Genomic DNA, 10,743 nt, shown 5'->3' on the forward strand with positions numbered 1-10,743 from the left:
TTTTAAGAAGCATTGGCATTTAGAGTCAAAACAAAGTATGGAAACCATAGTTTACCAACAAGTAAATAACTGAATAAAATATGAAAATTTCGTGCGTCCGAAGCGTATTTGTCGATATACCTTCCTCAAGAATACGTCAGTTTTATTTTATTATTCCGAATTAATGTTTGGGCTTTTTCAGTTAGTTATATGTAATACGAGACTGAGCAAAAAATTTTAAAAAATTGTTAACTGAAGTTGGGTGATCATATTATATTACATATAAAGTAGTCGCATCAAATCGTATTTTGTATTGACTACACAAATTAAAAAAGGAAACCAGTTTGCATTGATTAATTTTGTTGTGAACTACTCCTCACTTTAATGTAGGTCATTTGTATGAAAGTCATATAGTAATTGACTATCATAATATTTAAGTACAGTAACGATCGAACAAATTAGTTGACCTTTCAGTTTGTTTAGAGTTACTTTTGTTTCATGTGCTTACAGATTTACATGACATTACCAAAAAAACCCAACTGTTTAAAATTATGTCCACATGCCTATATTGATAGGAACGAACTATTGGTACATATTGATTTTTTGTTTCCTTTATAAACGGGTTATTTCAAACATTGCTATCAAGTTTTGTACAAAGATGGACATAAGAGGCTTTCCTTTTAGTGAATATTGTTTTATTACTGCTTCAAAAATAATTAAATTTTCTTATAACTATATATTTACTTATATGGTATGCTTAGGATTTTTTTTTCTATTACACACTTATATAGCAAAATTCAGAAAAAGCTTCACAAAACACTGTGTATGGCTTCCTCCGACTACATATATTCTTCTATAAGTAGAGTCCTATTTCAAGTAATTTTTTTCTTTGTAATATCTCACTTAAATACTATGAAATTTAACAAATCAGTTGGGAAGTTTCCATTACTTAAAATTGTAGCGCCACTTTTAGGAAATACATGATCAGGATATGCATTTAGTGCACCGAATGAAATTCGATTTAAACTATAATCCTGGTACCTTTGATAACTATGCCATCATCGATGCCCAAAATAAATCACTTCAGGTTCTGGATAAGATTGGGAAATATAATAGTTTTATATGGGTCAGCAAGGTCCATTAAATTATTCACATTTTCTTATATATGCAACGGTCATCTATATCATGTCGACAATGCACTAACATTTTCAAGTTCGATGACATAATTGTGTCATTCAAATATGTAAACAAGCAAGTAATACCAGTTAATGAAACAGACTGATGTTTACTTTTGTGCAACACTTTTCCATTCATTTTCAATTGATGATAAGTATAGGTAGTAAGAAAGAACATTATAACATTCCATCCTTAATGAATACATCAGATTTCACGAAATTTTGTATTTCATTGTTTTTAAGATTTGGACGACCTTGTTTTGAAAGGAAAATCTTGAAAACTCTCAACTATACGGTGAAGGTGAATTTGACAGCAAGTGCCCCAATAACACTCTCAACATTTGGACTATTTGGGATTTTAAGGACACGTTTGTAGGTATCGGACACATTTTTGGGGTGGACACATTTCTGAGTTTTATATATAAGAAGATGTTTTATTTCCATTAAATGTGATCACAAGTAGCATAGTCGATATAAGATAAACATGCGTTTCTCATTTAAATTCCAGACAAAAACGATAATTTGATCTTTCCGAGACGTGAAAGAAACCTTAAATGTAAGAACATATTGTAGGTTTTTTTTATGTTTTAAACTATAATCAGATAATTTTTCCTGCTGGTAAAAAGAGTATAGCAGTTTTCGTTGAATTCATTCTGAATCTATGTAGTCAGTATTGTTTGCAAAATGTCGACATTGAACTTTTTACTGAACTTTAATACTCACAGCAGTTTAAACTGTAACAAAAGCCAGACCAATAAAACAAACAATACCTAACAATGGTGGTCATGTCAAGAAAAAATAACGCAACCAGGTATTTTGAAATATGAAAGTACATTTGACATAATCATAAATACACGACTATGCATCTCATCATAAACACGTGAAAATCACTCGTATATAAACGCTGGCTGAATTTCGTAAGTCCTTAGAATATATTATCATAGATATTTAACGGTACACAGAAACTAAACGTTGAACAACAAGTTTTGAATTTTCCTCGGAATTCAGTATTTTTTGTGATTTTACCTTTTGTTAAATCCCTATTTTAGTACATATATACTTATTTCAAGAATAAGACTTGGAACATATTTATTTATAGCCTAAATAATACTGCAGTTTAGTTTAAATATAAAATACACCTTCAATTGATTGGTATATCCCTCGTGTTAATACTTTGATCCTTTGTTGTTCAAAATCGCAGTCTCAACTGTTGTTTATACTGGAAGGTAAAAAAGTAACAAAGAGGCAATCTGATGTCATTTGGCAATAACAAGATAGCAATGACAAAGAGTATTATGAACGTTCAACAATACACTAAATGATGATATCATGGAAAAGAATCAATGGGCGGGGTTATAACTACGAAAATCAAAAGAATAATAAGTTTAGCAATGAAATGATTTCCGTGTAGACAATTTGTTTATCTGGAATAACCTTCATCTTCTACGTTCGTACCCAACGTTGGTTCTTTTTTTTTTCTGGAATAACCTTCATCATGTTATACAAACATATTTTGTTGTCGAAAACAATGACAAAATAATCAGACACAAGAATTTTTTTCAATATGGAAAGTCTTATTGTTAATTTACCTCGGCTGAATTATATCATGTACTGTTTTACATAAAAACTGACGAGGAAAGGTAGCACTTGGCCACCGAAAGCTTGATTCTGGTCGAGTCTATGTGGTCTCTCCCGCCGGGTTTAGTGCAAGGCGATTTAATGCCACGATATCTCATTAGCATCAGCTCGAATCCCGGCCAGGGAAGAACAAATATTTGCTTCCGCAAAGTTACAGATTTAACATTGTTGTGCTGATATTAAGACGAATTATATATACAGAATAGGTTTTTATCTTTGTATCATCATCACTGATGATTAGATGGATAAAATCTGCCTCAGAGTTGTCACTGGTTCAGACTTACTTATAATATAATTATTTCTGTGACTGTATCATACATTTATTTGTAAAATCCTCTACGATAGATAATTCAGATGATCTGTAATAGTCCATCTCAAACACATCAAACGAATGGAAAACAATTTTCATATTCCCGACATGATACAGGCATTTCCTCAATAGAAATTGGTCGATTAAAATATGGTCTTATGGCTAGTTAAACCTCTCTATTTTATGACAGTAGCATAGAAATCTATTATATTGACAATGTGTGATCATAACAAACAGACATTAAAATGTTAATGTTAGGGGTACAATTCGGTTTTATTTTGTGTATTTGTTTATGATTTCATGTTTTAACATGAAAAAACGTACGGTGATTTTCTTTAAATAGTCTGAAAGCATTTGATAAGAGCAATCTTCTCATATATTTTTGAAATTTTATCATTTACTTTACATTCGTTCTGTTTACCTGGTGATAATTTCTATCTACATTACTATCACTGTAATTATATCCGAACATACCATGTACTACATAATATGATCTTATATTTACTAAATTTTGGCAAAGTTTGAAAATATTCTATCATTTCTCGTTTTACTCCCATACTGCATTTAAGATCACACAAACACGCTTATAGTTTGATACACCAGACACCACTTTCAACATTAAAAGACTCACCAGGATGCTCAAAATGATACGGATGCATGTTCAAATCAAACATGTGGTTTAAATATCCTCTTCAACTTATACTTTTAGAAACAATTGAATATCAAAAATGCAAAAAATAGTGTGCGAAGTCATCGTTAGGCCATCCATTCCTTAGAGTTGAACATCCTTAGCTCTTCGAGTGATCTTAATGTTTGATGAACAGAAATTAACAGAAATGATCAAAGATCAGCTTCTTCATGTACACACATGAGGATCGACAACCGGGCTGGTGATATCCATGGGACAAAACGTCTACCAGCAGTTGCATTGATAAGTGAATATAAAGTCTTCAAGATATGAGTATCGTCTACACTGAAACAATTCATTCGTGGTGTTCTTATTGAAGCAGCTTGAAGATTAAATAAGTAACGAAGTTGAAGAGCATATAAAAATACAAAAGTTCCAAACGTTGTATTCAACTGACTTATGTGATTTGTGCATCGCTGAAAAAGCGAAGTTTTGGGATGAATTTAGCATTTTATAAACAGTAAGACCTCGGATTTGTAGATTTTGCTTAAGCTATAGTGATAAAGCAAGTTAAACCATAAATGATCGATTCTTCTAAAAGTTTCAATTTCATCTTCCTTTGTTACAGCCCTTGTATAATTTAAGAATAAAACTAAATACAGGAAACAAGTGCACATATTCTCCTTTTTTTCGGGAAAGATATGATTGTGTTGTTGAAGTCGGTTGAATGATACGTTATTTTTAAATGTTGGTGTCTTGAAATAGAAATATAACAGGTGAAACGTTCCAATCGATCAGTGATTTTAAATGTGTATTTACACAAAGTGTTGTATACACAATACTGTATATTAGTACATGACTGTTCGTTGTGCAATAACATATATTGCTTCTCCACCTTACGATATAACAAATCATATTGACAGTGAGTAGAAACATGTTGATTTTTATTTTATGTATGCTAGTTGTATGTATTAAACTTCCTGTTGAAATGCTAGATTATGAGGGAGACCTTGGCTTAGCGAGAGACAATATTTTGAATGTCACCTTCTCATGCCGGCCATTCAAACATCAATAATGTAACAGACAATTCATTGTATTATATCACTAACTTTAAAAGACAATGTTAATATTTAACGTTTCGGCATCAGTCCTTTTGATACATTGTCAACTTAAAAAAAAACACATCTGGCTTACTTTGAATTTGTTCCCTCCCTAATAAATGTAATGTAATGTACATGAAGTAACAGTGAATTGCTTTCAAATTGAAATTTAATAGACAAAATTGACATGTAGTAGGTCTGGTTATGGAAATCCGTGTGAAAGAGGGGATTGTTACCTGCAAAACAAAATATTGTCAACCTTGGCATTGCCTCGTTTGACGATGTTATCTCCATGTACAAATTTTGATATATCACCATCTCAGCTTAGTGTTATTTATATATTGTTGTTCCTTCGATAGGAAGTACAAACAATAAGAATTTGCATACATGAGTTGGACATTATTAAAGTTCCATATTCAAAATAAGGTGTTAAATGACACAAAACAATACACCACTATTTACACGCATTATAAAACAATAAAAAAAATTGTAATCCAACTTATTGTTTTTTTCTACAGTATTTATTTAGACCCTACCAGAAAGATTACACGCTTGAGAACCGAGCAATCAACTGACAGTTGTCTTTAAAAAAAAGAAATATGATTATTTTTTGTTCAATCATAATGAAAGTGAAATAGTGAAATAATAATTCAGTTTTAACAGCTAGTTTCGCTAGATTTTTTTCTTCTTCCAAATATGTTAAAAACATCGCTAATGAACTCAATCTATCCGTTTTCATGAGACCTTTAATTTAACTCCTTAGCTGAAGAAAGGTTTCATATGCTAGACTAGGTGGTATCGTCTATTTAAAGGGGGACAGTGTTAATATTGAAAGTGAAACAATGGTAAATCATTTATTGATTGATTTGAATCACAAAAACTCATTCTTATTCAGGTAAAAACATACGTTTTAATCTATAATATGAAATCAAACTAACTTAGAAAACTCCAATTGCACGTGCTCGCTATCTATTGATATATACATTAATAGTTATCCCATGATGACGCGGTGTGTCAGTGTAAGATCACCCCGATGGCCGGAGGCCAGAGGGTGATCTAACACTGACACACCAAGTCCGAATGGGATAACTATTTTACATCCCAGCTGTTTTAGATTAGACGAAAAACCATTTACAAATCATAAAATCTAGTTTAGAACGCCACACAACTATTATATTATAATTTATATATTACTATATGATGTATACCCTTAATGACCCCCGAACACGATGAGTAGATATCAAATAATGTCAACTCGCCCCACTGGCCAATCGGCCCACACTGTATCGCCACTTTATAAAAAAAATGCCCCACTCTTGTTTACCGACTCGCCCCAATTTGAAAAAGTGTAAAATCAAATTGAACAATCAGTCTGACAACTCATTTATTAACGAAAAGGGTTGAAACCCCACTGAATACAGGTCTGCCAACTCGCCCCATTTATAAAAATATCTTGCTTCCTTTAAGTATGTTAAATTACTAATAGTTCGTATCCAGTCGTCCTGGTGTAGTGGAACGTGTCGTGGCTTGATATGCTAAAGGTCTTGAGTTCGAATCCCAACATGTTCACTGGATTTTTTCTACGTGAATTTTGATAGATAGTCTTTTCCGTATAATTAATTATAAGTTTTATAGTGGATTTGGCATTCCCGCCAAAATGTTACAGAACAAAGGAAAGCATGCATAACAAAGACACTCAAACTGGTGTGATCTGGTAGGGGTGATCCGGCTCAGATCACCCCTGTTAGAACAAAGGAGCTGGGATGTAATATCTATGTTCATATCGGAATATATGACCGTTGGCAGATTTTGGACATCACCTCCAATTCAATTGCGTCTAGACTAAAATACACACGGAACGACAATACATATCATCGAGTCTTTGCATTGTATTTTAGGCTTTACAATTTGGATATACATCAAGTTATAATCAATGTTAGAATTTGAGTCAAATCGGTGAAAATAAATTTTACCAAGCTAATGCCCCTCGGAGGAAAAAACCGTCGTATGATGTTTATATATATATATCTCAATTGATACGTAAAACCCGTGCACAACAACTATACGGATTCACAGGGGCGTGATCAATATCCAATTCCTTCTTTTGTCCAAGCTGCAGTAGGCCGTGGGTTCGTTTTCCGGCCAAGTCAAACTAAAGACTTGAAAATAGATATGTGCTGCTTCTCAGCTAAGCCAAGTCATTTAGAAATAAGAGCATATATTAGTTGGTTCGGAGACTGACTGATGTATCCGGATTATGTGACATCTCTTCCTGTGGAACTTTCATTTTGTGCACTAGCGCGTTATATTCATATGTTCTCGCACTGATATGCGTGTGACATTTTTCACTGGATGTTAAATACCGATTCATTTTCCTTATCCCTTTTTCCATGTCATTACTTCGAATATGGCTAATATCTCGTTTGCTGAGTTCTAGAGTAATTTTAAGTGATAATGGTGGAGTCCATATTTAATATATAATTAAGGGATTACTCAACTCACACATAATTTGAAAAGAGAAAAACATGTTTATGTTATTTTGTCCCTTTCCAGAATTATGGCGTCTACCAGCAGTATCTTATGTACCATATGTAATTTACGACATAATCAAATTCCCGCCAAAGTATGGTGTCCGGAATGTGACGAAGGACTTTGTGTCAACTGTCAAGAGCACCATGACCTTGCACGTTTGACGAAAGATCATCGGGTGATTAAAGTCGAAGAATACGATGAAATGCATCCTCTAATGCAGAGCATTAAACAGTACTGTGAGAAACACAACGACAGATTCGAATATATCTGTCCTCAAGATGAAACACTTTGTTGCCGGAAATGCATCACCACTCAACATAAAACATGCACAAATTTCATGACATTAGAAGATGTCATATGTTCCTCGACGTCATCAGCTTTGTTTGACGCTGTTGAGCAAAATCTAAATTGCCAGACAAGAAATCTTGAAATGGCCAAAAAAGATCGCGATGGAAATAAAAAATTGGTCATAGAGCAAAATGAAAAATTTAGAAAAGATATCAAAAATATGCGAGAGAAAATAAAAGAGTATTTGGACCAACTGGAAAAGAAGACGTTTGACGAATTGGATTATTCCACCGAGTTACAAAAAAATGGAATAAGTAAGATACTTGAAGAAATAAATGAAAAGTCAAGGGCTCTTGAAAAGCTGAAAAATGACATGATGATCTTGAAAGCAAATAAAATAGATTTGAAAGTTTTCTTAGCGATGAGAAAATTGAATAAAGATGCATCACTCTTAGAATCAGATATAAAAGACTTCATGCAGTCGTCTAAATTTGATAGGATAAATGTAGATATGAGTATTGCAAGTGAAATAGCTACGTTCTTAGCCAAGATTAAATCTCTAGGCACTGTGAGAATTGTTACTAGACCCCGAGCAATATCTATGAAAGACTGGAGACGAGGTAAAATTAAAGCAGCGAGAGAAGTACCATCTAAACAAATTACAAATTGCGAAACCAGTCTTGTACTTTCTTCAAAAATCAATGCACCCAAAGGAAAAGCAGGTATAAGCATCACTGGTTGTGCACTATCACCGTCCGGTCAAATCTTACTGGCCGATTTTTCTCCAAGTAAACGGATTCTCACTATCAATGGAAATGGAACATACGAGAAAGATATCAATTTTATAGACGTACCAGTGTTCGATCTAACTTGTATAGATTCGACAAAAATTGGTTTTTCCACCGGAAGTTATCGTGAGGTGAAAATTATCGACACAGCTGCTCAAACAGTATCAGAAATAACTAGAACCTCTGGTAATGTTTATGGAATCACTTCAGATGAAGGAAGATTGGTCTACTGTGTTGCAAAGCAAAATATAAAATCTTTTAACATGAGCGATGAAACTGAATCCGAGATTCAAAGCGGGAATTTGAAGAACAACTCTTATGTTTGCTGTTTTGAGAATCGTCTTTACCATACAAGCCAGAATGGATTATCAGTGAGCTGCAGCGAGTCAAACGGAAAGGTTTTGTGGACATTCTGTTCCGAAAAGCTCAAACAACCACGTGGTATTACCGTAGATAGTAGACGGAATGTCTATGTAGTGGGCGAGGCCTCGAATAATTTGATAGTAATAACGGGAGACGGATCCAAGTTCACTGAGTTATTAACGAAGACCGACGAACTTAAAAAGCCAACAGCAGTTTGTTATGATAGAAAAAATGATGTTATTATTGTTTGTAATAGAGACGGCTGTGTTTTCATTTATAAAGTTCAACAGTGTGAAAAAGTTGAAAGCCAATAAAGAAACTCTTCTCATAGTTTGACAGTACAATTGTAGCAAGTATAGAAATAATTTTTTTTTTAAATGAAATATTTGCTGTCGTACTTCTGAATTCTCTTTGTTTACACTGAAAGGTATTTTTTGTTTATTGCTAATATTATTAGTTACATAGTGTCTAATTGTTCTAATACGAGAATTTATCGGGTCAATAAAATTCATATCGGGTGAGGCGAAGATAAATTCCGTATTAGGAGAATTGAACACTGTGTAACGAATTTATCCTGATTTTGTTATTTTACATATCATTATAATCAAACTCAATTTTAGGACAATATCACCAAATATATTATAGATTATAATCAAATTCAATTTTAGGACAATATCACCAAATATAGATATTTAATCTGAAACTGTGAAAATTTTTAAATATTAGGACTATTTATAGAGCAACTCATTTTTTTTAAAATCAGGTCAATGGTATAAGGGAGGTAATTCCAATTGACGTAATAAATAAGGGAGACAATTCTCATTGACGTAATAAAAAAAATGTACTGAAATTTATTAGGACAATATCAGCCAATCAAATTGCAAGAAATTACTCTAAATCGGGATAACTAGAAATAATTAGAATGTTTTACCTGATATAGAACCATTCAACCAATTTTAAGTTTGAAAATATTTTAGAGGCCAATATACAAGCGTAAACTATTGACGAATATATACTCTATGTCAAAATTATATTCGCCACTACTTTAGAAAAATTGTGAATTATTAGAGACCAACATCAAATTCCTTAAAGGAATAACTCAAACTTAATATAAGACATTTCTATAGATACCCCATTAAGATATTTCTGACTTTGGACACTCTTGAGGTTTTTTGGAAAGTTTGCTATAGCTTGCTATTGCTACTTTCCTTTGGCGTCGGCCTCAAACTCCTGGTGACAGACTATTGCAATGTATTCTGCTCTAAGGTAATGTAGTACTAGTGTTTGAATTCTGATTCTCGGAAGATTCTTTTGAAATTTTGAGTAACTACTCTTTTGATTGAAAAGATTACAGCTTGAATAAAAAAGAAATGAATGTTCAGCGACGATTCAGATGAATTTAACTTCATTTTGAAAATGAGTATTACAAACACTACTTCGCGGATCTGCCATGCGCTGAAGAGAAAATCACAAGAAATCTACGCGAGATTACGTTTTCATTCATGAATATTTCATGAATAATTTTCCCGCTATACTTTTAGGGGACGACCATTTGATATTCTGGGCCGGGGGGGGGGGGGGGGGGGTGGCTTGGGGCAAGAGGATTTTGAAAATAAATATGTATCCTCTTATTCTTTTAATGACAGTTTAGTTTGAAAAAAAAATATTTGTACTTCACCATGATAAAGCTTTTAAATATACCAAATATCCAAGATATAAAGTTGAAAGAAGTTATGTGTTGAAAAAAAAGGATGAACAGTGATCCCTTAATATGTTTCTTTAATGTTGGTTGCTGGTTACTAAATAAAATAAAATAGGTATTTTATTATTTATGTATGTGCCTGTCCCAAGTCAGGAGCCTGTAATTCAGTGGTTGTCGTTTGTTTATGTGTTATATATTTGTTTTTCGTTCATTTTTGTTACATAAATAAGGCCGTTAGTT

At 32.9% G+C, this 10,743-nt stretch overlaps 1 long non-coding RNA gene across 1 annotated transcript; it reads left to right on the forward strand.

Annotated features, from left to right (window-relative positions):
* The first annotated feature begins 4,530 nt into the window (after positions 1-4,530).
* On the forward strand, positions 4,531-10,621 carry LOC143065085 (uncharacterized). The gene is made up of 2 exons (XR_012975396.1): positions 4,531-4,652; positions 7,384-10,621. It is a non-coding gene; the product is annotated as an uncharacterized LOC143065085 (long non-coding RNA).
* Positions 10,622-10,743: the final 122 nt, after the last annotated feature.

The sequence above is a fragment of the Mytilus galloprovincialis genome, chromosome 2, assembly GCF_965363235.1.
Source record: "Mytilus galloprovincialis chromosome 2, xbMytGall1.hap1.1, whole genome shotgun sequence".
NCBI lineage: Eukaryota > Metazoa > Mollusca > Bivalvia > Mytilida > Mytilidae > Mytilus > Mytilus galloprovincialis.